The sequence below is a fragment of the Prionailurus bengalensis genome, chromosome F2 (genome assembly GCF_016509475.1).
Source record: "Prionailurus bengalensis isolate Pbe53 chromosome F2, Fcat_Pben_1.1_paternal_pri, whole genome shotgun sequence".
In the NCBI taxonomy this organism is placed as follows: Eukaryota; Metazoa; Chordata; class Mammalia; order Carnivora; family Felidae; genus Prionailurus; species Prionailurus bengalensis.
The window spans coordinates 2,819,374-2,846,447 of NC_057353.1; the positions used below are offsets into that span (position 1 = coordinate 2,819,374).

Consider the following 27,074-nt stretch of genomic DNA (forward strand, 5'->3'; position numbering starts at 1 on the left):
CAGCTCCTGAGGACCAGCGAGCTCCGTGCCCGCCGCTCGCGCCCCCCCCGCCCCCAGCCCCTCGCTCCGCCCGCGCCTCGTGGAGCGCGCGTCCCTTGCGGGAGGCGGAGACCGGCCACCCCGCCTGGACCGCCCGGATCTGCGCGCCAGTCCGCGATGGACGCGGGGGAGGGCAGTTGCACTCCGGGCTTAGTCTCTGCGGGCAGAATCGGGGGCCAGGATGCGGCGAGAGTGCCGGGGGGCGGGGAGGGGGGGAGGCCGGCGACAGCGCCAGCCCCTCTCCTACCGCCCTGCAGAAATTAGTGCTTCGCTCCACCTCCCCGCTCCCGCGCCCCTCCCGCACCCGCAGTAATTCTTTCCCTAATTTCCTCCCAAGTGTACTCAATTTCCTGGCGCCGAAATGCACACAAGTTCCGAGCCTGAAGGGGTGGGCTACGTGCACTGTATTTTCCCTCTTCACTTACACGTAGCTTCCAGGCGGGTAGGATTTGGATCAGTTTTCCAACAGTTTCAACGCGGTGTGCGCCAATCCCCCAGCTCCCCGCTGTCGTGTCTGCTGCACCCGTGTGGAGCGTGGGCGGCGAATCCCTCGGTGGCCGCCCTGGGGACCACCCACGCAAGCCCTTCCACGGGCGTGCTGTCAGCCGGTTGTTGAGAGCAGGTGGAATGGGCGGAAGTGGGGGACCCGCGCACGGCGGGAGCGAAGTGGCTGCAAGGCCTGGGGGACTCCGGCCCGGAGGGGCTGGGGGCGGCCTCGGAGACTAGGGGGTGCGAGGAAAACCCAGGCCACGGGCCCGGTGGGTTGGGCATTGTTCTGGCTTTACAGGGGCGGGGATGGTCGAGCCCTCCCGCTGACTTTACGCATTTCTTATTGGATCCTTTGTGGAATCAGACTCTCCCCACACCCCTGCGGGAGCCTGGGCCGTGGGCGGCGCGAGAGCACTGCCCCGGGAACGCAGCCTCCCGAGGCTCCCGGCTGGCCGAGCCGTTTCACGCGACTCCCCGAGCACTGCCACTCACACGAACCGCGTCCGGCTGGATCCTCTTAGCTGCTCTGCAACGATTCCGATCCAGTTCATCGGCGTTTAAAGGTAGCAAAGCCGACATGCCTTCTCTTTCCCTTTTCTTGTCCTCTGTCCTTTCATGTTGTTAACTAACCTGTCCTTTCTGCTTGGAAGGTCCAAGAAAGACCCACGACCTCTTTACTGTGTCTACCCCAGGGATTTCAGATGGGGCTTTTCAGAATTTAAGTGTGGTCTCCCCCCGCCCCCCCCCCCCCACAGTGGTAATCAAGATTGCGGAGTCGTCCAAAACAGCCCTTTCCATTTTCTGTAATTAGAGACCCAAAGAAACTCTGGATTTTCCACGGCACATAATCTATATTTATTCATATTCTCTCTCTCTCTCTCTCCCTCCCTCTCTCCCTCTCTCTCTCCCCCCTCCTTCCTCGTGCGCGTGTATGCGCGCGCTTGTGCGTGCGTTTCCTTTCATTTCTAGCATTAGGAAACTCGTTCAGGGCCACTGAAAAGTCAGGAGAGGCTCACATCTCATCTCCCACGGATTCCTACCTCCAGGGTCAGATAATGCCCGGAAACGTTGCCACCAAACAAGTCTGAGAGTGTTATTTTGGAGAAACCGTTAACCCCTACCAAAATACAAAGCGCCAGAGGAAAGCAGGTGAGACTCGAAGACAAGGAAGCCCTTTGCGTTCGCTGGTGGAGGAAAGTGCGATCTGGGGACGGGCTGGGGGGCCCCGGTCCTTCTTCTTCAGCACCGGAGGGGATGGACAGCGTCTCCGGACCGGGCTGCAGCCACAGGGACGGACCTGCGCTGCCCTTGCCACTGTCGTCGCCACGGGCATCTGGGCTCCCTGCTCCTCGCAGCTAAAAGGCGGTGCCTCCTGATACCCCCTGGTCCCCCCCCCCCACTTTCCTTGATAGACGAAAAGTAACCTTTCTCATCCACCTGCTAAACTACAATCCAGGGCTCTGAGGAGTCCTCTGGTTCCGCAGATTAAACTCCCAGCAACAACTTCAAGAATAATTCTCCGTAGGGGGCTGGGAGGAATGCACCCAGAAGAGTGAGGTTGAAGTTCTTAGAGGCTCTGAAAAATCATGGGCTCCGCAGAAGGGGTCGGAATGCTCAAAGGCCCACACTTCATGATATAAACAGAATGCTCACCAGAGGGTTGCAACTGTTTTGGAAACAGCTTTGTGAGAGGAGGTTCCAGATCTAGTCACATCCCTACGTTAGAGAAACTGAAAGACTTCTAATTCCTTTACTTGGATGGTAAGTGATAATGCTGTTCTATTTACTTACAACGCTGATGATCTTTTAAATAAAGGTTGTAACAGAAAGATTATAAACAGTATTACCTTGCCTTGTGGATTAAGGAGGATATAATTTTATTTTTAAAAGATTGTTCCTACATCGTGATCTCAGGAAACCTCTTGCCTCATTAAATAGGATATTTTACTTCTCTGAGCCTCTTATGTGACAAGAATATTAAAAATAATATATATTGCCTTTTATGATTATAGTAAACTCTTGGTTGGGTTTTTTTTTTTTTTAGTGCTGATCTAATATGTTTTCGAATTTGTGTGTGTCTTTTTTTTTCAAAACTAATATAATCTGGCATTTTGTAAAAGGCTGTTTTTTTTTTTGTCTTATGCATGCAGTTTAAAGTGATCTTACCTGTGTTATACAGTATGCAAGACTCAAAGTTATAAGTAGAGATGGGTTAGCCATCTCTCCTATTATATTTTATATGATTGTAATTTGCCAAACCATGTATAAGAACAAACACATTTATACAGACACCCTTGATCCTTCCCTCTACCCCAACCCCCAAGTATACTTACACCTGTAGAATCTTACCTCAAGAAATACACACATTTTTACTTAGCATAGTCTTTCCAGCCTTTTAAAGCTTAAGACGCCTTGCTCAAACCAGATCTGCCAGAGGCAGAAAATGAGAAGCTTTAGCGTGCCTTTTTAGGAGAGCTGGGGTTTGATAGCATTCTGACTTCTTCATTCTACAAAATGTATTTGTCACTGAAATCCAAAAAGCGATAGGCCAGTAGGTTGTTGACAAACCATAAACTTTCAAGTGTTAATTAAATCTGTTTTCTGTTGATTTGTATTTCTGAAGTCTTCCCCTGGAGCTTTAAAAGAACAATCTCTCACAGTGACCTTGATAAGCATTCTGCTTTAATAAAAAGGGTTCACTGGGTAAAGGCAGTTACACAAATTTATAGCATCTGCCTGACATTTCACTAAGAGCTTGATCAATTCCAACGAGAACATTCAGTTCAGTGGACAGTGTTGACTTACAAGTATGGACTTTTACAATCATGTAAATACATGTGATGCTATATGCATATGCAACACTGTGGAAATAGTTTGCCCCTTTGAAAAATTATAGTAACTTTAGGTTTCTCTTTTAATTTCATAGTTCGTATATAACTGATGATAAAACGCCTCTAATGCGTATCCATACCTACACTCCTCAATTTCAACACAGAAATCATCTGAGGCAGTGAAGATGGGGTTTGTTGCTGAGTCGATGGGCCCTTATTTTCCATTGGCTTAGAGTGGCAGTTACACTCTGAGGAAAAATCATTCTCAACTGTCACTTACTGCTTACCATGAACCTGCTTGCTTAGCAGAAAGGGAGCAGAGGCATCTATGTCACTGAGCTCCTTGGGGGCTATTTTGCCCTATATAGGTCAGAAATGATAATCTGAGGAAAAGAAAATGTGCCATTGATTTGGATTCCTTCCCAGGAGACTTAAAAATGTTCTCCTAACACCACCAGATTTTTTTTTCCCTAATCTGAGAGATGTGGAAGTGAAATTACCACGTAGAATGACTAATCATGTTTTAAGAGAGTTATAGAATATTGTCAGGCTTTTATTTTGGATGTCAATGAATTAACATAGAGAGACTCCCCTGGTCGGCAGAGCATAAAAAGAAAGCAGAGATGTATTCCAGGAAGCATAGCTGTGGGTTTGTGGCCGCAGTTACCTTCTTAGAGGTAGAGGGGGCAGGCTTGCCCTATGTGTGGCTGAACTGCACAGAGTAATGTTACCTTTGCCTAATTCCTTTGGAGATTTAACCATAGGAATAAATAACTCTAACTCACCCATCCAAGTTCGGGCAAGGTACGTGGAAGCTCGTGTCAATCCTTGTCTTTGGGGAAATGTCATTACATTGAGATAGGCTTTTGCAGGCGAACTCAATGCCTGCCTACATGCTAATATCTAACTGCTCTCCTCCAAAAATAGAAGAAGAAAAAAAAAAGAGTTGATGGGCTAATGAACCACATCTTCCTTTTGTACAGAATCACCTGTCTTTAAAGAGCAATCTATAATTTATTCCAGGACATCCATATCTTATTAAAGTAAGCTATTTTGATAATTATTTTGGTCTGTTAATGCATGTGGTTTGGCCAGTACCAGACAGAGTAATTCAACATCCCCTCTCCTGGGGTTGCCGAGGAGGGCGGATGTTTTGCTGGTAGGGCTAAGTACTGTTGGCTGTTGCTTATACTCAAAAGAGAAAAAAGAAATAGGATTGCATAATCAGGAAAATGGAAAGTGTATATAGGACAGAGAATAATTAACAATGAGCCCTGGAATGTGTTCAGTTGCTCTTCTTTTAGTAAGAAATAGTTGAGAATGAAACAGGGAGTTCTGACCTGAATCTTTAATTAATAAAAAAATGCTATAAAGCTACTTCTTGGTTAACTTTTGGTGTAGACCATCTAAATATTAATTTGATATTCTAAGGTAAGTATTGATATCATCAGATCATATTGGATTTGAATATCCTGTTTGCCTTTGGAATTTTTGCTTGAGCTGGAATCAAGTTATACACATATTTATCAAAACACGTAGAAGCATGAAATGATTATTATTGGAACTTAGGAAGGCACCCGGTAATCGATTTTTATTTTTGTACCACTTAAAAATGTAAATTCCAGGCAAGCAGTCACTTATTCATCCAATTCTAACAAGCAAGGCAGAAGCCACTGGCGAAGAAAAGCATATTGTAAGTCAGAAGTTATTTCTATAGTCGTCTCACCTCCCCAGAAACCTGTACAGTGAGTCATAGAATAGCACTCAAATGGAGAGAGACCTCTTATTTAGGTATATTCTCTCCGTTTAGCTTAGGAGAATGAGTTGTGCATGGCGTGTGTTGAAAGAGACCAACATGTTGCAGTATAAAATATGTGAGGCATTATGACATAGCAGAGCAAGTACTGCTTGACAATGAGAAGATCGGGGCTCTTGAACTGCTTGTCATTAGAGCTGGGATAAGTCACTCAACCCACTGCAACTTAATTTTTCTTCCCTGAAAGAAGATATGTACCTACCAATGAGGGTACAGTGCTTTATATATGTGGGATATAAATACTTGTGGAATGAATGCCTAGTCTATGAAAGGTTGAAAAGTCACGATACGATGCTTTTGAGAGCATTTTGGAAATTAGAGTGCTGTATCTTTGAATTATTGTAAATAATCGTTAAGAGCATTAATTCCTTAATTCACTGAAAAATTCCCTGCTGATTACTAACTATATGGTCACCATGTGTCTTACATTTAAGAGCTTAGGTGTAGGGAATATCGTATTTCCTGTTAATTCAGCACCAATTTTCTTACAGTTTTTAATTGAATCAATATGAGAATGCAGGTAGGGCCTGGTTTAAAAATGTCTGTTACTCAAAATTAACACCATGTTTCATACCAAATAGCCAGGCCTAGGTCAGCATCACTCGAGTTCATTTTAACTACTTTCATTTTGACCTTAAATGGAGCAATCACTACCTTTGTGTCACCATTTTCCGACCTGTAAAGGAAGAATGATATTATTAGTTAATAAGGAGACTCACGGGATTAAATGGACTTTACAACTGGATATCTAAAAACACATCACAATGCATTTGATTTGATTTAGGGCTAGCGAGGATGGAGAGAAGTGTGGACAACGTGGACCAATACAGGGGGATGTCCTGGAAATACTGTGAAGATTAGCCCAAAGCTTAGATTCTACTTGGGAATATCTCAGGAAATCTCAAGAACATCCCATTGCTGTTTTTTTTTTTTTTTCCCTTAAATTAAGTTTTAAAAGTGACTATGATTTTTTAATGTAATTTTTTGAACATGTAGTCTTTACAGATTTCTGTAGTATCACTAAAAATACTCTGATAGTATGTTTAAGAAATCTAAATTATTGTGATGAAAATTATAAAATTACCTACTTGTTGATAGAATGTAAAGGTTTTTTTTTTTTTTGGTTTTATTTGTTATCACTTACCAAAAAGGAAAAAGGAAATTAACAACAGAGAAAGGAAATTGGGAAAAAAAAAAAAGCAGGAAATAAAAGGCCATTAAAATATGTCATGTGACCAAAATCTTTATCTTTGAATTATTATGAAGCTTGTTCTATACAAAGCATCAGAAGATCATTCCAGATTTTCACAGATTTAGTCTTGAAATTATTAGCAAAGCTAAAGTAATAGTATTTTTTTTTAATTAAAAGAGCCATCAAATCAATGCATTAGAATAGTGGCTAATTTTTTGTCACTTTATCACGTTTACTGTATATGCACAGATTTTACAAATTACAGTTTGTAAAGTAGTTATAACGACATTTATATTTAGCAAATATATTACCAGTTACTCAGCATTTCAGAGCTGAAGATTTAATTTTTTACAGGAATAAATACTTACCTGATAAATTCACTAAATAAGTTCACAGAACGTACGAGTCTTTCCAAATTGTACCAGAATTTTAACAGTAATGTTATATATTCGTATAAAACAGTTGAAAAAATAATACATTCTCTTTAAATGTTTTCAAAGGGATCCATGATGAGAAATAAGGAAGTCTCTGAGATTAAGAGATTTAAAATGTTGATAAGCAAAGAGTATCAATTACATCGTTAAACATACATTGAGTACATAGGAAGTCTAGAATCAAATGTCATTTTCTCATCAACTGATTATATGACCTTGGGTTAATCACTTTATCTTATTTTACTAGCTCAGCATTTTCTTGATTGTTTTGGGAAATCATTATCATGTCTCTTAGAAGACAAATACACAGAAACCCATAGGTGTAGCTGAGCTCAAAACTTTTCTTCTGTTTCCCTCAGATCTTTTTTCTTGAAAACATTCCCTTATGGTGAAAAGTGCATAGCATTTAGAATCAGTTGAATCCTGGAATTGAGTCTCATTAGCTATACAAACTTGGGCAATGGATGTAAACTCTGAGTCTCTTTATTTTCATGTGTAAAACGAAAGATTTCCACCTCTCGCGTGGTTGGGGATAGGGCATGCAGAAGGGCTAAGTGCCCTGCCCCCACCCAGCAGGAAATCGGTCAAGTTGGTGGTGTTTGTTATTACCTAGCTTGTTCCCCATCCACATCCTGTGGCTCTGACCGTCCCACCATTTTCTCTTACTGTTTTTCCAGACAAGTCTCCTGTGTTGTCTTCCAAAGCATACCATACTTACCACTACCTGGCTCTCTTCTTCACGCTTTGTCCTATAGGCCGTTTCTTTTTCCGTTGACACATCTAAACCTACATTTCTTTGTGTAGATTGTAACTGGCAATGCCTACGGGGCTCAGGCATGGAAGCTACTGAGTGTGGCTGGCCAGTAGGGCCTGCAGCAAACTGCTGAGAGCAATCCCCCCCCCCTGCCACCCCCCCACCTCTCCCGCCCCCAGGAGTTTCCTGACTCTCAATTCTCCTCAATTAGAGCAAACTCTGGGAACTGACAGCAGAGTTTTGTGTGCAATCTCCTCATTTTCAGCTAATTTAACATTTCGAGTCTTTTTTTTTTTTTTTAATAGAACCAAGTGCATCACAAGCTGGCCTCACAGTACATAGGGTGCATTTTGTCCTGTAGCCCGCAGAGCCATACTCTTCCGAGTTGAGTGGCATTTGTTAAAACCGACGTGCTTAGTCGGAGTCTTTTACTAGTCCTCTGTTTTTTTTTTTTATCTAAAAATAGGAGAATGAACCATGACTTGGCAAAAAGCAAAAAAACAAAAAACAAAAAACAAAAAAACCCTTCATCTTAATACCTTGTAGAAGTTTCCAAGCAATAAATCTCAAATACTGAGGAGTGGCTGATATGAAGTAGATGGTCCATGTCTTTGATGGTCAAAAATATAGCGGGGGAAAAATAGTTTATAGAAATAATAGGAATGGGGATAGGTCCACAGTATTCCATAATGTATTTTCTTCTAGCCTCTCTTCTTACTATTATCTTTCTTTTCTCGTATGGACGCAGCAGCAACGGTGACTCCGATGCTAACCTTGACTAACCTGTTAGGTGAAGAGAAGGAAAGATAATCATTTATTGATAACAGACAGTAGTCTTTTAAGCGCAAAGCACTCCTCCTGTCCCCCAACACAGATTTTAGTGCACTCTTCAGGAAGGAAAGGGGGGCTGTCTTACCGGACAGAAGGAACAGCAGCTGTCCGCTGTCGTGTTACCGGCCAGCCTACGAAACATTTCCAAGTCATCTCATCATCCAGTGCTGATAGAATGTTCCCCCAAAGTGGGCTCCGAGGCCTATTGTGTCTCCAAGAGCTTGCTTTTCTAAGAAAGAACGTTTTAAGCTGAAATGTAGGCAATGTGCCCTTCAGTGTCATTCGTGCACCAAAGCTTTGCGGGCGTCCTTTCTACTTTATTGCTCCGAAGTGAGTAATGTCAAAAGGCCATACAAACAGTCTAAGAGAAGAGACCGGCGCGAGGAAGAGTACTTCTTGCTGGATAGCGTTCTCCTTGGCGGTGTTTTTCTTTGCTTTCTTTTTTTTTCCCAGCAGTTTTAAATAATATATCCTCATTTATCATATGATAATCCTGCTCCATTTTCACTAGACTATTTGTCTTTGTTTTTCTCTGGTCTGGTTTTAATCTTGAAGAAGTAACACTCCTAAACGCAGATTAATTGCCTACATCTTGCGCCATGTATGATAGATAATATGACCAAGAAGTAATACAATAGGGCGCAATTACCCTAATTACCCTAATACAATAGGGCACAAATTACCTCAATTTACTCGAGGTAAATAAGAATAAGTGGTTCATCTAATTCATTCACTTCACAGATGGGCTGTGCGTTTCTTCTCTTCGAGCTCATCATTTTCTCTGCTTATAAATCCTTCAAGTGATTTACCTGTTCCCCACCTAGTCAACTGATTTTTATTTTCCGTTTTGTGTTTTCTTTCTAGGACAATACATTTTAAGAAAGTCCCTTGACATTGTTGTATCGAATCTTCGTAGAACATGATATGTTCCGGGAAACTTCACCTTTGCCTTTAATTTCCATTCATACTATGATTCTCTGGCATTTTGTATGATGTTTACAGTGTTTTTTTTTTTTTTTTTTTTTTTTAGATCCCCGTTAGGGAGTCTCATGTGATTGTCATGGCAGGCCTGTGAGGTTGACTGTCATTCCTGTTTTGCAAATGAGATAACTGCGATCAGGGCAAGTTTTCTCTAGATTAAATCAATTCTCTAGATTTCTGTCTAGATTAACTTACAATTAAGGTTTGGTTAATACTTTGTACTTTCCCACATTCTATAGGTGGTTTGGGGGGACGCACTGGCACCTGTTACTTGCATATCTCGCCTCACACATGCTTCACTTGCTGTAGATTGTGATAAAAATAAAGCTCAGCAACTGTATTTTACATTTTACAAAGTTACTGGAGGAGTTTAGATTCTTGAGGATCTTGAAGGGCTCCCATATTACCTTGACCCTAATCTTATATAGATAGGGAGGTTTGTGGACCACCTCATGACATTTTGAAGTCATAATTTCAAAGCATCATGGAGTCATGAAGGACCAGCGTTAATTCTGTTGCAGTAATTCAGACTGGAGGTGATAGGAATGTGACCTAATGGGATAAGGTTAAAAAAGGAGTCAATTAAAACTGGATGATCAGATGAGACTGATGCCACTAATAAACAAAAGAAGAATCAAGAAGGAGAGACCATATGAGATAACGTTTTCAATACCTGCCAGAGAAACGCTAAAGGATATAAATATAAAATGCTGTACTTTGGAAGGAACCGTGTCACATCTGACTTGGGACACGTCAGAGGAGTGGTGAAAGGGTATAACAGCCACATGGCAGGTGAAGGAACCCTTTGTTTCAGAAAGAGGGTAAAACCTGACTTACGAGACTCGGTTATCACAATAAAGATTATTTCTGAAACTAGGAAAATATATTAACTATTTAAGAGAATGAAGGGAAGATTGTTGTTTATGAACGTAACCATCCATATTTGGGAATGGAAAAGTAATAGGAGAGCGGATTAGAAAAAAATACTTAGAAACGTGTGAGGGAAAATACATAACATTTCAAGAACACTGTTGATTGGTTAACACTGTTGATGCTGTGGAAGTAAAAGTAATAAGGATTCAAGTGCCTTTGGGTTCACACGAAAGTCAGTCATTGGGCATCTTGGAGAGAACAGTTTTTGAAAACTGATTCAGATAACCTTTAAGAGTGTGAGGTCTTAAGGGTCAAACTAAGGCCAAGGGCTACCACATTCATGCTAAGAATGTATAAGAAGCAATACAGTTACCTTTTCAAAACTCCCAGTTCACAACCCCCATTAAAATCTGGCGAGACCACATTTCTGGGAAAGTGAATACTTTGTTGCATTACTTTGTTGCAAATCTTGCCTGTGGTGATGGAGGTCTGGTGAGAGAAAATATCGTTTGTTACAGAGTAAATCTAAAAGAGATACACATAATACTTGGGAAGAGATCTACTTATAAGCTTTTATTTTTCCTATTATTTCAATACTTATTTTAGGGGATCACATAAAATATGTAAAATATGCAATAATTGTTCTTTTGTTTCAGTTACTGGAAAATGAACTTTTCTCCATTAATAATGATGCAACGTAGTATTGACTTTACCTGAAAGGCTGAAATTAATTTCAAATAATAACGTCTTTTTCATTATATCCTCCTTTTATCCGTATCTGTATTATAGGTCCTTTCTGCTTTAGGTGTGTAATATTTACATATTTTATCTAAAAAGAAATTTCTGAGTATGAAATTGGGTACAAGAGATCTTCAGACCTAAGCCTCCTCTGTACTTTTTATCTCTCATTGAGCTGAACGACCTAGAAGGACCACAGAAGTATTGTGACGTCCATCCGAACGGCTAGACTTTCCAAAAGAGTTCAGGCAAACAAGATACTTGCTCTTGCCTAATATTCAAATTCCTTTCTCAAGCCACTCAAATTCCCCAGATTAATTGCCCGGCTTTACCTTAGTACCAAAGGAGTAAATTATCCACTTTTTGGAGGCCAGTTTTCTAAACCACTAGTGTGCCATTTACCAAATTACCTTTTCAGTGCACTAAAAGACTCCCCAGTAGCCCTGAAGGAGTTAATGTGGCACCAAATGGTGGGTGATTTACTCCCTCATCTCCCATGGAATCCAGTGTATAGAGTGACAATGTGAGCTTTTGCTTTGAATCAATGAGGCACATTTGAGTCACCGTCGGGCATGGAGTCAGTGGTTCTCTGGGAGGCTAAGCCATAGAGGACAGGAGGTGTTTATCAATGTGGAGGAGGGCAAAGGGGAGAGGTAAGGCAGATAATGCTGCCAACTATTATCTGAATGGAATTCCTGTGCCAGTGTCTGTATACCTGGCAGTGATAGGCTAGTTAGCAATCCATGGGCACAAGGAATGATCTGGTTATGGGTTTATACAAAGTTCTCTGTGAGGTAATCAACTCCTTTCCTTTTGATGTAGTGACCATTGGTTTTTTGTTTTGTTTTGTTTTGTTTTGTTTTGTTTTGTTTTGTTTTTTGTCCTGGCCTCATTTGAGATGTGGAATAATTTCTTTCCTGCCAATTGTAAATTTCCATGACTTAAATGCAAATGAGTTTACTAAAGGCAACTCTTTGGTTATAATCCTTCTCTCATTCCTCCATAAACTTTCCAATCGTTGTATCGATTCGTGTCTACTTTAGTAGTTATGATCATCTTCTGTTACACTGATATTTCACCTGGCATAGCAAATGGCAACATTTTTTTAAAGGATTCTTTCATCCTACCTGTGGGTCCTATTTAAAGTAGTATATGCACACATACGTCTATTGAATAAATCACAGGTATCCTGCATTATTTTAGGGGATACTATCAAAAATTTGAAAACTGCTAAATATTTACCAGTTATGCTTATGAATAAATGAAATTTTTTTGAGAAAGAAACAATTCTATTACGTACGATGCGAATTTTGTGAAAATGAATTTCTTTTTTTTTTTTTTTCCAATGTTTTTTATTTATTTTGGGGACAGAGAGAGACAGAGCATGAACGGGGGAGGGGCAGAGAGAGAGGGAGACACAGAATTGGAAACAGGCTCCAGGGCTCCAAGCCATCAGCCCAGAGCCTGACGCGGGGCTCGAACTCACGGACCGCGAGATCGTGACCTGGCTGAAGTCGGACGCTTAACCGACTGTGCCACCCAGGTGCCCCAAAATGAATTTCTTTAAATCATATCCAAATTTTAGTTCTCTGTGAAAATGCCTTGACATATATAAAAGCAGTGTAATCGTAGAATAATCAATTAAATGAAGCTTAGAAATCCCTTATGCTATTTTTATAAACATGTAAAGCCCCCTAACAGGCTATTTTCTCTTGAACAGAATTAACAAAACTCCAAATGAAATACAGTCTCTTCCTTCCATGTGTAGCCCCAGAATATTTGCATAAGAGCCAAATCACTCAGACTTTTCAGGTTTATCAAGAATGCATACACATTAAGATATTGAATCCTAGGAGCAAAATGGAACTCAAATACATAAAAGTTGCAGGCATCAATCTGAGACTATATCATAACTACTCTTCATGAACATGGAAATTGAGCAGTTGGAACAAGGCCGATACATGGCCAAAAAAAAAAAAAAAAGTTTGGCAATGGATGAATTACTTAGCATTTCTTTTTGTGAAGAATAAAAGCTTTCTGGCTTCCAACAAAGAGTTTGTGAGCTGTATGGCAGTATTTTGAACAAGGAGATCATTTATAAATGCAGTCTTTATATTTAGGAAATGATTACGGGATGCAGCTGCCGTTTTTAATGACTTTTAATAAAGCACGTTATAAAGTGAATTAGCAATAAATGTTTAACAGATGATAGCGAATCAAGACATTATAGAACATCGTTAGATCTGTGTATTCGATTGTTCAAGCTATATGCCAGTTCCTGGAATACTGGTGGGTTTGTAATTTTCTGGGATGTTTTGAGGGGAAGTTCAAGGCAGATTAAAGTTTAATGAATGGGTTTACTATGTCAACTAGCTCTGCTAAAACAGTAAAAACTTTAGTTATGTAAGTGATTAAGTGAACAGTCTTCAATTTTCTTAAATTTCTACAGTATATGGAACTGTAAAGTGAGATTCATACGTTAGTACGTGAAGATGCGATATTTCAACCACGTTAAATTCGTGAGTCTTTCATAAAGAAGGGTGAATGTACTTTGTAGAAAACCAAATAGTTAGAAAAAAATCTGTGTTCCACACTTGTTTTGCTGGCGTGGCCAAAATTCTAAATTTCACCATGAAGTGGTCAGAATACTGATGAGTAGAGGAGGGCACAACTCCTCATTTAGTGGTTTCTGTTCGTACAAGTATTCATAGGCCACCTCGGCATGCAGAGTAATACAGCAGAGTTTCCTTTTAAAGACTAAGCTCAGGGGTGCCTGGGTGGCGCAGTCGGTTAAGCGTCTGACTTCAGCCAGGTCACGATCTCGCGGTCCAGTGAGTTCGAGCCCCGCGTCAGGCTCTGGGCTTCTGGCTTGGAGCCTGGAGCCTGTTTCCGATTCTGTGTCTCCCTCTCTCTCTGCCCCTCCCCCGTTCATGCTCTGTCTCTCTCTGTCCCCCAAAAAATAAATAAACGTTGAAAAAAAAATTAAAAAAAAAAAAAAGACTAAGCTCAGTCTCGGACCTCAAGAAGGTTAGAGTGTACTGAGGCCAAGGACGGATGTCCAGAACCACGGACTCATTACAAGGTACAACCTGAAATGTAGTCGCTGGCAGATTGTCGGGTTAGGAAACGGACCCTCAGAAAATTGTTGAGGTTGGTTGGCAGACTCAGATGAGTGCATGGCTGAGTTGAAACGGGACCAGACATTATGGCGTCGTTAGTGGTGGCACTCTGAGAATGGGGAAAGAACGTGAAATCGTGTTTCATGAGGATCTCTCTATGGAACCATCGTGCAGGGTAAATGAGCAACATGGGGTAAGAAGCTAGAGAACAGACAAGTGGTAAGTCTTCCCTCCAGCAACTGTGACCGAATGCCCATCATAGACGCAGCGAGGGACAGCGGTGCTGTATTCGGACCGTCTCTTTTTTTCAACCTTCTGTTCCTCTTTACATCATTATAGATTCAAAGGGTGTTGCAGAGACGGTTTCTTGTGAAACTTTTCCCCAGCTTCCCCCCAGGGTGACTTTTTACATAATTATAAAATAGTACCCCATAGTCCCAGCAGTTGACATTTGCACATTACTGTGAAACAAACTCTCTTATTTAGAGTTCGCCCGTTTTTATCTCAACCCATTTGTATGTGTGTGTGTGTGTTTGTGCTGGGTGTAGTTTTATGTTATTTACACCATGCGTAGATTTAATAACCACCACCACAATCAAGATATACAACTGTTTTCACACCACAAAAGAACTTCCTTGTTCTAACCCTTAAGCCCCACTTACCTACCCAGCACTAATCCATTCTCTAGAATTTTGCCATTTTGAGAATGCTATATAAATGCCATCGTATAATATATAGTCTTTTGAGATTGACTTTTGTTTTTCCACTCAGTAAAATGCCTTTGAGATCCATTCAAGTTGGTGCATATGTCAGAAGTTTATCCTTTGAATTGGTGAATCGTATTCCATGGTTGGTTTGTTGTTCTACCAGTTTGTTGGCCTATCTAGTGGATGAAGAACTTTTGGGTTGTTTCAAATTTGGGGCCACAATGAGTACATTGTTACAAACATTCACATATGTAGTTTGTTACATAGTAATAGGTAGCCAGAATGTCTCATTATAAGTATACTTCGATACTTATCGGGATATGTTAATAATGCGTATCAGGAAGGCAGGTAAGGGGTGCCTGGGTGGCTCAGTCGGTTGAGCATCCACTCTTGATTTTGGCTCCATTCATGATCCCAGGGTCATGGGATGAAGCCCTGTGTCAGACTCCACGCTGAGAGTGGAGCCGGCTTAAAATTCTCTTTCTCTCTCCCTCTGCCCCTCTTCCCTGCCCTCTCTCTCTCTCTCTCTTTCTCTCTCTCTAAAAATAAAAATATTTTTAAAAATGCAGATAATATACTGTAGAAAGCAAAGGATTTTGAACAAGTAATACTGTTTTAAACTCCGGTTTTCCACTGATGAATGGTCAGTTTATACCAGTTACTTTTGCTCTATGAACACTACTTTCTGATACATAATAGGTGTAAAGCAGTATTTTTCTAAGAACTAATGCAGACATTTAAGTAATTCAATAATGTTCCCACACAATTGTTGATTTTCTAAAAAGCGTTTTAGTTAATGCCATATGTACTTGATTTTATAATGTTTCACACATTATATAACAGTAAGGATGTGGGTATGCAGATTTTAAAAATATGCATCATGTGTGGGGCATCTGGGTGGCTCGGTCAGTTAAGCGTCTGACTTGGGCTCGGGTCATGATCTCACGGTTTGTGCGCTGGAGCCCCACGTTGGGCTCTGTGCTGACAGCTCAGAGCCTGGAGCCTGCTTCCGATTCTGTGTCTCCCTCTCTCTGCCCTCCCTCCTTTGCTCACGCTCTGTCTCTCTCTCTCTCAAAAATAAATATGCATTAAATTAAGAAAATAAATAAAAAATCTGCATAATGTGTACAAGTCTAGATTGCTGGCAGTTTACCTTATTTAGAAGTTCACACATACATTTACAAAAACTTGACCATATATTGTGCCACATAACAAAACCACACCAGATTTCGAATGTTTAAAATTCCAAAGGCATGGTCTTTAATCAGTGGCATTCAATTAAAAAAGCAATCAATTTAAAAACTCTGGAGTCTTTTCAATAAATGGTGCTGGCGCAACTAGGCGTGCACATGAGTAAAAAATGAATCCAGACACAAATCTCATACCCTTCTTAAGAAGTAACTCAAAATGGATCCTCGACCTAAATGTAAAATACAAAACGGTGAAACACAGGACACCATCGAAAGTCTAAGACCACAAAACAGACTCTTAACTACAGAGAACAAGCTGAGGGTTGCTGGAGGAGAGGTAGGCAGGGGGATGGGCTAGATGGGTGATGGGTACCAAGCAGGGCACTGGTTGGGATGAGTCCTAGGTGTTGTATGTAAGTGATGAATCAGTACATTCTACACCTGAAACTAATATTATGCTGCGTGTTAACTGACCGGAATTCGGATAAGAACTTGTAACTGTAAAAAAGAAAAAGAAGAAAATCTAGATGACCTTAGGTATGGTGATGACTTGTTAGATCCAATACAAAGACACAATTCCTTAGAAAAATAATTGAGTAATTGAGAAGTTGGATTTCACTGAAATGAAAAACTTCTGCTCTGTAACAGATAATGTCAAGGGAATGAGAAGACAAGCCACAGACTGGGAGAAAATTATTTGTAAAAGACATATTTGATAAAGGACTATTATCCAAAGTATATAAAGAACTCTTAAAACTCAACAATAGAGGAGTGAGCAACCCAATAAAATAAAATTAGCAAAAGACCTAGACGGACCCTCACCGAAGAAGAGGTACAGATGGCAAAAAGCCTATGAAAAGATGTCTAACATTATACGCAATTAAGGAATTACACATTAACGCGAGATACTACTATGTACCCATTAGAACGGCCCAAGTGCAAAAACATTGACAACACCTAATGCTGGTGAGGATTTGGAGCAGAAAGAACTCTAACTCATTGCCGGTGGGAAAGCAAAATGGTACCACCTCTTTGGAAGACCACTTTGCAGTGTCTTACAAATCTGAACATAATCTGACCATACAAACCAACAGTTGTGGTTTTTGGTATTACCCAATGAATGGGAAGCATATGTCCACACAAAAACCTGCACCTGGGTGTTTATAGCAGCTTTTCTCATAATTGCCAAAACTTGGAAGCAGTCGAGATGTATTTCAGTAGCTAAGTGGATAAACTGACAAAGGAATAAACAGACTTTGGAATATTATTCACTTCTAAAAAGAAATGAGCTGTCAAGATCCAGTTTCTCTGCTGATTTCCTGGTGCTCTGCCCTACCATATTGTCAGCGCTCAAAAATAGTTGTTGCATGAGTGAACGTCTACCTTTTTAAAGTCTTGCATATAGTTTTTGCTGTGATGTTGAACGTTAATGCAATTCCATTTACTTTTCTTCTAAACTTTTTTTTTTTGAAAAATTTCAATCCTCCGAAAAGGTTGAAAGAATAGTACAGTAAACACCTTTAGATCCTTCACCGAGACTATTTGTTAATAACACTTTCATTATGACGTTCCGTGCTATATTAAGTGATCCACTGTCTCTGACTGTCTCAAACTAGTCATTATTGCCGTTTCTTTAAAAATTTTTTTTCAACGTTTATTTATTTTTGGGACAGAGAGAGACAGAGCATGAACGGGGGAGGGGCAGAGAGAGAGGGAGACACAGAATCGGAAACAGGCTCCAGGCTCTGAGCCATCAGCCCAGAGCCTGACGCGGGGCTCGAACTCACGGACCGTGAGATCGTGACCTGGCTGAAGTTGGACGCTTAACCGACTGCGCCACCCAGGTGCCCCTATTGCCATTTTTAAAAAATAGTTAGCACATCTTTAGATTTACTGACAATTTCTCTGTTCACTATGGCTTTTTAAAAAATAAACTGAAAAAAATAATGAATAAAAAGTAAGTTGCAATACAATTTCCATAACATAATATTGAGCCTTTTAGAATATATAACTCAGTGGTTTTCAGTATATTTACAAGGTTGTGCAAACCATCACCACTATCTAATTTCAGAATATTTTCATCACCCAGAAAGAAACTCTGTACCTTTTTCTTCTCTTCTCAGCCCTTAGCAAACCCCTGCTGTGTTTTCCATCTCTAGCTTAGAATGGATTTCCCTCTTCTGGGCATATCATATAAATAGAACCATAAAATCTGGGCTTTTTCACATAATAATGTTAAAGTTCATTCATGTTGTAGAATGAATGAATACTCTATTTTCATATATGTATAATCTATTGCATGAATATACACATTTTGTTTGTCTCATCAGTTGATGGGCATTTTGGTGTTTCCACGTTTTAGACTGTTTTGAATAGTTATTAATGTTCATCTACAAGTTTTTTTGTGAAAATACATTTTCACTTCTTGTGGGTATGTACCTACCTAGGAGTGAAGTTGCCTGATCATATGGTTCACATTTTGATTCACATTTTGAAAAACTGCAAAACTGTTTTCCAGAGAAGCTGCACCATTTTCTACTCCCACCAAAAATGTGTGAAGGACCCAATTTCTCTACATCCTTACTGACCCTTGTCATGTCCATGGTTTTGATTATAGCCATCCTACTGGGGGTCAGTGGTATCTCCTTGTTTTGATTTGCATTTATCTGATGATTAGTGATGTTGAGCATTGTTTCATGTGATTATTGGCTAACTATATGTCTTGTTTAGAGGAATGTCTATACAAATGCTTTGCCTAGTTTTTAAACTTTTATTTATTTTTGTCTTCTTAACGTTTATTCATTTATTTTGAGAGAGAACAAGCAGGGGAGGGGTGGAGAGAGAAAAACTCCCAAGGAGACTCCATGCCGCCCGTGCAGAGCCAAATGCAGGTCCTCAACTCACAGACCGTGAGATCATGGCCTGAGCTGAAATCAAGAGTCAGGCACTTAACCGACTGAGCCACCCTGGTGTCCCTGCTTTGCCTAGTTTTTAAGTGGAGTGTTTGTCTTTTTGGTGATGGCTTGTAAGAGTTCTTTTTATATTCTGGGCATTAGAATGTTATCAGTTATATGATTCAGAATATCTTCTCCAATTATATAGCTTTTTGTTTTTTTCATTCTTTTGCATGTGGATATGCAGGTGTCCCGACACCATTTGTTGAAGAGATTATTTTTCATCATTGACTGACCTTGGCACCTTTCTTGGAAATCAGTTGGCCACCAATGTAAAGGTTTATTCTTGGACCCCATTTTTTTCATTGCTCTGGATGTCTGTGCTCATCCTAGGATGACATAGTCTTATCATTGTACTTTTGTACTAAGTTTCAAAATAGGCAGGTGAACCCATTCACTTTTACTCCGCCTTGCATGATTCCCATTCAGTCATGTGATGGTTACTTGTTTGTAACTTCCTCAACTCAATGCTAGACAGTTTGAAAGGGATGCTAATATGCATTACCTCGTCTCTGCTTAGCTTAGAATTTGTTCAGGAAAGAGACGAGGCATCAGCATGAAAGAATAAGTACATACGTAAAATTCATATCCAAGATATTTACTTTCTTTGCGACTCCATAAGCTCATAATAGAAATCAAATATGCTTAGAGAAGTAAATGGAACAGTCTCTGAGACTCGAGTGTGTGTGAGCAAGTCTCTTCTGTAATGAGTGCTCTGAGGCTGGTACCCATAACCTTAACCTGTATTTGATTTAGTTACTCTCTTGTTCTTGTCATGGATGACTTACTTCACCATGGATATCTTCTCTGATTATGTGCACTTTTCCTTGCGAAAAATACCTTTCCCTCCCATGGTTATCTTTCCTGGTCATATATACCTGTGTGTGTGTGTGTGTGTATCTGTCTTATGCAGATTTATGTACATATATAATATGTGTACCATAGATGTAACATATAAAGATATGAATTGTAACATGTATTATCATATACCATTTATATGTGTGTACATTACATGGATGATGTGTAGTTGTATACATATATGTGTTATATACAACATTGTTTATGTAATTGGATATATGTAATATATACAATATGAATATATAGTATGCATATGTAATGTTATATATCATATATAACATGTTTATATTACATATATAGAGCTATATATTATATACATAATGTATATAATATGCATATACTAGAGAATATATTATATATAGCATATTACATATGTTATATATACACATCTATAAAATATTTACCTGAAATGTGTAATATGTTCTTTGTCATATTGTCACATGGAATTTCTTTGAGGGAAAGCAGGATGGAATGGTAGTTGCAAACTAAGAAATTCATGGAAGCTTGAGCCATACTCCACTTGAAGATTGAATTACTAATTCAAGGAAGAAATGTTGTAATTGAGAAAGGAAAGATTGCTATTTGGGTGGGAGAGACCTCAAGGGCAAAGCTGTTGATTAGAAAACATTCCCCTGGAGGGTATGTATCTTATGATAGCTTTTGTTCCAGGAAGTGAAATGAATGCAAAGTAAACCCAGAAATAATTGTCAATGCTGTGATTATCTATATAGTTCATGTGACATTTCATAAAAAAATACAAGTGCAAAAAAATACTTGTATAAGCCTGTGAAATATCCTTTTGAACAGGTAATAAGTTGATTTAAAATCTAATTTTCTAGGGAAATATGGGTTACAGTATGAGATGCCCAATCAGACAAATATTTTAAACAAGTTTAGGCATGTGTGTTACAAATGGATCTCTGATGGGCTTAGACAAGAAGCTTGGAGACAAATGCAGAAATCAAGGAATTGCTTCTCTTTGAATTTGTGGAGAAAAAGTTTTGGATATGGGTTTATAAGTCATCATTATACATCTCTGTGAGAAGGCCTGAGAAATCAATGCCAATACTTACTTAGCATCAGGAATTTGAATCTATCCAGTACCATAAAGGTTGTGTAGATTACTGGTTAATAAAACTGGCCAAGCAGTTTTGGGAAGCTTTTACATGTATGAATAGACCCTATTCTAGATTTCTTAACTCTTAGTCGTATTCCTGTAACGAGAGAGTAGCGAAATAGAAGTGTGTGTGTGTATGTTACAGCTCTCCTGGACATTCTGGTGTTGTCTTCTGAGAATACATGTTTGCGGAGCACCCTGAGAAAATGAGGAATCAGAAGCATATCATCATGGGGTGCCTGGGTGTCTCAGTTAGTTGAGCGCCTGACTCTTGATTTCTGCTCAGGCCATGATCTCACAGTCGTGAGACTAAGCCCCGGGTTGGGCTTAGTATGGATTGTGGAGCCTGCTTAGGATTCTTTCTCTCTCCCTCTCTCTCTGCCCCTCCCCTGCTCAAAATAAAATAAGTAAGCTAAAAAAAAAAAAAAAGAAGCATATGATCAGTGGCCCCCATATATTTCCCTTGGTAAGGGCCCTTGGAGCCACAATTCATTTTTTGATATTAAGCACAGGCAGAGATGTTTCAGATTTTACATCCGAGAAATGCTGGGCCCCTGGAAAAAATGAGTTCGTGTAAGGAAGAGAAGCCGAGAGACAAGAAAGAATCATTGAAACAGAGGAGGTGGCCCTGTTTGAAAACATACTGGTCCCTGCTGTGCTGACTATGGAGCCTGCTTAAGATTCTCTCTGTCTCTCTGTCTTTCTCCCTCTGCCCCTCTCCCCTGCTTGCATTCTCTCTCTCTCTCTCTCTCTCTCTCTCTCTCTCTCTCTCTCTCTCTCACTCTCTCTCTCTCAAAAGAAATGTTTATGACCGCTGAATAGAATCTTATTGGAATGGATCCTGTGTCCTTATTTGGCAAGAGTTGAGTTTCCAAAATGCAAAGTCATTGCGAACTAATGGATATAATTTAAAAAGCTTAGTACACGAGTAAGGATCATTAATAGAGTTGGCCAAAATTGTGTCAGCTAAATTAATGCCTTTTAAAAGTAAATTTAAAAATTGATTTGGATGAAAGGAACATTTTCTTTCCTTTTTTATTGTGCATCCTCTAGTGATTTGCCTTGAAGATTCAGTGTGCTTAAAGTATCAAAGCCACTTTCGCTACAACGTCCCTGTTGATTATTATGAGTGGGTTTCATTGTGAACTTAGTATTCTTTTAAGAATTAGTATGAAACTTGCGGTTTTGGAGACTTGTGCAAGTATCCTTCGCATGTTTGGTAATTAAAATATAGTTGTCAAACCGGCTTAAGTAGCGTTGAGTCTCTTGATTGTGGTGATAGTTTTAAATTGCACCCTTTAAATATGTGCAGCTTGTTGTACGTCATCTGTCGTCACTAATGCTGCTGTGAGAATTTCATTTAACCTATTTCTTTGTACCTTTTCGGGTGGCTGTTAGATAATTGAAAGTGACCTGTGTGGCTTGCCTTATATTTCTTTGGGAAAGTGCTGATGTAGGCCTGACTACCATTTTTCAGGAGATGCAGGGGGCCAAAAGGTATGTTATGCAATAGCACTGGGATTCCATCAGCTATTTCCAGAGTGGGGAACGTGTGGGACGAATGACCAGGCCTTTTCAACTAATAGTGGCAAAGGAACCCGGAGCTAAAAGTAGACTTAATGAAAAATAACAACAAAGGCAACATGTGACTTTTTTAGAGCTTGATTTTACACTCCTCTTTCAAGAGTTGCTCAGCTCTCTTGAGGACAGCACGTTCTCTCTCTCCCTCTCTCTCTTTTGCTACCCCTGTCTCTCTTCTTTGGCTTCTCTGTTTGTGAAATACTACTGTAACCCGATCCACAAGCTAGTAGTTTTGACACAGTCGCTGCCTTTGTCTTTGTGCCTCCTGTTTTTATACCTGGTCAGTCTTAAATTCTGCTTTGCGTTTGACTTTGAATTTGGCTTCTCACCATGGCTATGCCAGCAGTCTCCTCACTGGTCCTCCGGCTCTGTTCAAAGCCCTGCCGCTCTCTGGTTCATTTCTAAAACCCAAACCTTACTCGTTCCAGCCCTTGACCGCTTGCCTCCACCGACTGCCCGCGACTGTCAGGGTAACTCCCTCATAATTGGCAAAGCTGTTCACAAGCTGAGCCCACCGGTCTCTCTGATCTCAGGCACGGTCGTTTCCCGTGATATTTTCCGAAATAACAGTATCAGCCGAGCGTGTGCTAAGTCCTTCACTTGCCATATCTAATTTAATCTGCACCAGAATCCTAGAAGGTGAATGGCATTCGTGGTCTACATCTTATGGAGGAAGAAACATGGTGCATGTTTATTAAATCGGACCCTCATGATGAAAACCGCGGCTGTGTGGTCAGGGTCAACCGCGGTACCACTCTGCCAGCGTCTACCTAACACTGAGTGCGATTCCTCTTTCCCTCCCTCCCCCTAGCTGTTCTCTCTCTCTGTCTCCCTCTCTTTCTTCCTTTCCTCCATCGTTTCCTTGGACTTCATGACCGAAGTTAAATTAACTATACAGTTTCCTATCAGTCAGTGTCTCAGCAGGAAACATAGATGGCTGAAAGTAGGAGATCGGGAGGGAATTTAACAAGTGGCCAATTTCTGTAGCGTGGGCAGGATGAAGGGAACCGGCGTGAGCGAGTGGTATCCCCCCGGGATGGTGTCTGAAGGGGAGTCCTCATCTGGCCTCAGAGAAGGTGGGCGTGTAGACAGAGGTGCCTGCCAGGACCTGTGCTTTCCTGCAGAGGGACTTTCCCAGCTCGAGGACTTCACGGGCAGGGTCTCGGGAACAGATAGCCCAAAATCTCTTCCCCAGCTCTCCCGTCGGTGCCTCCCACGGACTTCATCTAAGCAGAAGCCAGAGGCAGGAAGGCCCCTTGACATCCACCTGCTGGGCCCAGGCTCCCGTGGGCCCAGAGGCGAGTGGAGAAATGTGGAGGAAGGAGTTTTAAAATACGGGAATATCCCTGTAATACAGATAACACGTTTTGTGTGTTAGAAATTTCTACAAACGGTGTACAAGTCGCCCTACAAATTTCCTCTGTTTATCACTTGTTTCCTCCAGCGACGTTCGTGAAGACATCACCACGTTGTTCATATACCTATATAGTTGCATATTCCTGGGTGCCACCTGGCACCGCATCCTCATGATCTACCATTTTTTACATACTTCCCTCCCGGAGATGGAACCACAGATTGTTTTCAGGGGCCCGATACCACAGGGGGTAGCATAACAAAGTCCTCACGCATGTCTTTCATTGACTTACGGGTTTGCTGAGTCGGCAGGGTTTCACAATTTTAATTTCATTAAGTACCGTCAGACTGCTTTCCAAAGTGGCTCTTTGAATTTATACGGTCTCCACTAGTGCATGAGGATTTCCGTTTTCTCACATTTTGGGTAACTTCTGGCCTCCTCCATTCTTTAAATTTGCTATTCTGTTGGGTGACAGTTAACATGCTGACATTTGAATTTGTCTTTCTGGCGTGATGAGCAAATTTTAGACTCTCTTCAAATCTTTTTTTTAATTTTTAATTTATTATTATTACTGTTTACATTTGAGAGAGAGAGAGAGAGAGAGAGAGAGAGAGAGCGAGCAAATGAGAGCAAGCAGGGGAGGGGCAGAGGGAGAGGGAGAAAGAGAATCTTAAGCAGGCTCTTAAGAGCCTGACTGGGGACTCGACAATGAGCTCAGTGTCACGACTGTGAGATCATGACCTGAACCAAAATCAAGAGTGGGACGCTTGACCGACTGAGCCAGCCAGCTGCCCCTGTTCAATTGTTTTTTCAACCATTAGAATCTCATCTGTACAGTGTCTCTTTACAGTCAGGTGTCAGTAAATAGTTTAATTGAATGACAGAGCCCTATAGCATGTGGTTTTTATAACAGCTTTTTAAAAACCCCTTGCCCTTGACCACTTAGTAGACACACGATAAATGCTCATTTAATGAAGAACATGTACTGTACATATGTTTTGTATGTAGAATTCTTGGGTATGTCTTTTGAGTTGGCTCTGACTCTTTCAAGCCTTAAGTCATTAAGGGTTTTAAAGTAACTAGACTGAACAACTTGTTCTCTAATCCCTTAGTCCATTCCACGCTCATGGATTCTTTTCTTAGAAAGGCCCGCCTTCCATACCTCTGTTCTCCCAGACGGCATTGAATTCCAGAAGAAATTCTAAGCATGGGGCTTCTTGGGAAGACAGCAGATTCTGAAAAGGTCCAGGATTCAGTAGGTTGAGAACATCCCCTCTCTGCCTTTTATTTTTAAAAATAAAAAGGGGAGTGACAAAATACATGAAGTGATAAACTAAAATGTGAAAACCCTAAAAATCCCATATGTAAAATGATCCACTGGAGGATGTTTGGACGTGATATGGAATGAGGTGAGTTCTAGGCTCCTGGGATTCCACTCTGTCAGGATTTGGTCTGTATCATCTGAAGTCCCTGGAATTTAAGGTGCTGGGACTGAACCAACCCATGACAGAGAAATAGTGCACCGAATCTGGAGGAGGCAGAAGGGCACAAACCAAATACCCGAAAGACTCCCGAAACCGGGCCCATAGACAATGAACTGGGTGGTCTTCAACAAATGCATTGAAGAGGAATAAGCAAAAATATATTAAAAGACAGAGAATCCAGACCAGAGATTGTAACACAATAATGTATCTGAGGAAAGCCTGTGTTCACTCTTGGGGTAGGTGGCAGTTAGCTAGGAAAAAAGGAGTTTTCTCCGTGAAATATTTTCTAAGGGGAAAGAAGGATGGCCGACCCAGTCATAGTGGTAGATATACCTTTATTCCAACATGCTTTATCTCTTTAACATTTCTAATTTAAATGTTAAAGGGGCGCCTGGGTGGCGCAGTCGGTTAAGCGTCCGACTTCAGCCAGGTCACAATCTCGCGGTCCGTGAGTTCGAGCCCTGCGTCAGGCTCTGGGCTGATGGCTCAGAGCCTGGAGCCTGTTTCCTATTCTGTGTCTCCCTCTCTCTCTGCCCCTCCCCATTCATGCTCTGTCTCTCTCTGTCCCCAAAATAAATAAACGTTGAAAAAAAAATTTTGACGTTTATTTATTTTGAGAGAGAGAGCGCACATGTGTGACCAAGGGAGAGGCAGAGAGAGGGGGAGAGAGAGAACCCCAAGCAGGCTCTGTGTTGTCAGCTTGGAGCCTGATGAAGGGCTTGATTCGTGAACCGTCAGATCATGCCCTGAGCCGATATCAAGAGTCAGGTGCTTAACTGATTGAGCCACCCAGGTGCCCCCAATTTTTTAAAATTTTATTTGATGTATAGTTGATATACAATATTATAGTAGCTTCAGGTGTATAACATAATGATTTCACAATTATATACATTACAAAATGTTCACTATAAGTGTAGTTACCCTGTGTCACCATGTAAAATGATTACCTTATTAGTGAGTATTCAGTATGCTGTACTTTTTGTCCCCATGACTTGTTTATTCTATAACTGAAGTATTGTACCTTTTAATCCTTTTCACCTATTTTGCCCATTCCCCAACCCCCTTCCCGCTGGCAACCACTAGCTATTCTTTGTATCTATGAGCCTGTTTTTCTTTCTTGTTTGTTTTATTTGTCTTGCTCTAACTTATTTCACTTAGCATAGTACCCTCCACCTCCATCCGTGTTGCCACAAATGCCAAGATTTCATTCTTTTTTTGGTTTCATGCTTAATCTCTTCATTGATTATGTACAATCTGTAATTTACATAGAGAAGTCATTGATTTTCATTCCAGAATTACCAAGGAAACTTTTCTAACATTTGACTTCCTCACCCATTTGCTCCATGAGAGACACTATGTTCAACAGAAGACATTTCTATATATTCTCTCCCTCTCTCTCTCTCTACATATATAGATATATTCTATATATACATATAGAATATATTCTTCTCCTCTATATATATATCTATATATATAGAATATATATATATCTATATATTCTATATATTCTCTATTATTTCTATATATAGAAATAAATATATATTTCTATATATTCTCTATATATACTCAAATGACATTTTATAAATATTTATGGAGGGCCTGCTATGTTCCCAATATTGTGGCAGGGACAGAGCATACAAAACAGTTTTGGCCCTGCCCTCATGGAATTTTGCTGCGAATGGCCAACAAACCCTGCGTTGATCGATCGAAGATAACCCCACCCTCTGCTAAG

The 27,074-nt window shown here is 40.6% G+C and overlaps 1 protein-coding gene across 1 annotated transcript in view; it reads left to right on the top strand.

Annotated features, from left to right (window-relative positions):
• Nucleotides 1-980: 980 nt before the first annotated feature.
• SNTG1 (syntrophin gamma 1) overlaps nt 981-27,074 on the top strand; it is an 888,222-nt gene continuing 862,128 nt past the window's right edge. Inside the window, exons 1-2 of the mRNA XM_043601045.1 lie at nt 981-1,091; nt 1,498-2,289. The gene's annotated coding sequence lies outside the window, so the exon portion shown is untranslated. The remainder of the gene's footprint in view (nt 1,092-1,497; nt 2,290-27,074) is intronic.